We start from the raw sequence: 2441 nt of genomic DNA on the forward strand, positions 1-2441 counted from the left end.
TTTAAGATTTGCAACAATTTAATATTTGGGATGCACTCTTAAATAAGTAAGTTACGTAAGTCTGATGCCGTAAGATAAATATTTGATTAAATGATCTTAGGTTAATTTTGTTATGGATCTCAGATAAGGTTTAACTTTTAAATGTATCACCGATGATAGAAGTTGGTCAATAAATTTTGGGGCTAAGGTTCCTAAGTTGAACTGCCTAAATGCAAATGTAATAGGTTGATGAACGATATGGGTATTGTGTTGGAAACTAGATTCTGGAGTTTGACAAAACATAAACCAATCGATTAACAAAATATGAATCAACTGATGCGCACAAGCAAATTCGGCAACTGAAGTAAGTTGATACAATGATATAAAGTAAACTGATCAGTTGAAACTGATCAGTCTCTCAACTGAAGACGTCTCGGGAAAGAACAAAGGAGACATAACAGATTAGAAGAACTTCGCACTTCAATCATTACAGCATAGAACAATGTGTTTCGGCTATTGCAATTAAGACGCCGTATCACAATCAATGAAGACAACATTGCCCAAGGAATGATGAAGTGGCAATCAACGGATACTATAATTCAAATGCATATCAAAGTTACCGTTGAAAAAGAAGTATAAATATAACTGAAGGACAGCAGATAAAGTAGAGACGATCATTCAATCTTAAAGCTTGTTGTTACTCTGTCAAAATCGCAGCTCACTCTCATTTGAATTATTCGTAGCAATCAATGCTGCAATCTGAGCTTATTAGCACTCTCTAAAATTTGTTAGACTCAATTCTGCTAATATCAGTTACGTACTGAAAATATTGTGTAGAACTAAGAGTTTCAGTTTTGGCAGTTGTAAGTCCAAACTGAAGTGGGTCTGTACAAGTGTTGTACTTGATCAAAGTCTTTTAGTGAATATCCTATCCTTTGTGATAGAAGGGGTGACGTAGGAGTAATTAAATTCTCCGAACATCCAGAAACAACTCTTGCATATTTCTTTCAGTTTCGTATTCTATCTTTCAATCAGCTACTTTCCGCAACTATTCTAGTTTAACTGATTGTTATTGACCAACAAGATTCCGAGATTCAGTTTGTGTCACCAAACTGAACTCAAATATTCTTAAAGAACATTTTTAAGTGTGAGTGTTTATTCAACCCCCCTTCTAAACACTCTTATTACGAGAACCGATCCTATCAAGTGGTATCAGAGCGGTTGAATCTTGTTTTTTTTTTTTGAATACTTCTGATCTATAAATATGTTAGCATGACTTCTTTCAATAAAATTCCTATGTTCTCAAGAGAAGATTTTGATGATTGGAAAATCAGAATGCAGGCTCACTTAGCTACATAAGATGATGATATGTGGTTTGTCATAACAGACGGACCCATGAAGATTCTGAAAGCAAACACAACAATAGCCATAACTGAAGGGACACCACAGAGAATTCAGAAGCCCAGAGAAGAGTGGACAACTGAGGACAAAAGAAAAGCCAATCTTGACAATGTGGCCAAAGATACTCTATACAAAACACTGGATAAAGCAACCTTCAACAAAATAAAGATGTACAAAACAGCAAAAGAAATTTGGGAGAAGTTGATTCAGTTATATGAAGGAAATGACCAAACAAAAGAAAATAAACTATCTGTTGCTGTCCAGAAATTTGACAATATCAAAATGAAGGTTGGAGAGTCAATGAATGAGTATGATGAAAGGGTGAGCAGTATTGTAAATGAATTAAATTCATTCGGAAAAGTGCATACTAACAAAGAGGTTGCATTAAAAGTAATGAGAGGTCTTCCAAAGGAATGGGACGTCAAAACTATGGCTATGAGAGAATCAAAAGACTTGAACCAGATCGAAATTCATGAACTGTTTGCTGATTTAAAAGCTTATGAATTTGAATTGCAGAACAGAGAAGGAGAACCATCTACTCCTACAACTACAACTGCTTTAGCACCTGTCAGAACTGAATCAAACAGTTCAGCTGAGAAATCTGCTGATCAGTTAAGCAATGATGCAATGTCATTATTCATCAAAAAGTTCGGGAGGTTCATGAGAAAGAACCAAGGAAACTTTCAGAAGCAATACCAGAAAAATAATTCAAAAGAAGAAACAAATGCTTGCTACAATTGTGGCGAAACAGGTCATTACATTGCAGACTGTCCTAAACCTAAAAAGGACAGTCAAGGATCAACTGACAGAAGAAAGAAACCATATAAGCATAAGAGAAGGCCCAGAGATGATAAGAAAACCAACAAAAAGAAATACGAAGTTCTATTAGCTGAAGAGAACAAATCCAAATGGGCAGAAACTGATAGTGACGAATCAGAACCAGAAAGCTCATATAGCTCAAGTGATGAAGAGGAAGTCAAATGTCTAATGGCAAATGATGCTGAAGCAGAATCTACAAGTCAACAGGTATTTGATTTTAGTTCAATTGACTTTACAAGAGA

This window comes from Primulina eburnea, chromosome 8, assembly GCF_022965805.1.
Source record: "Primulina eburnea isolate SZY01 chromosome 8, ASM2296580v1, whole genome shotgun sequence".
Classification (NCBI taxonomy): domain Eukaryota; kingdom Viridiplantae; phylum Streptophyta; class Magnoliopsida; order Lamiales; family Gesneriaceae; genus Primulina; species Primulina eburnea.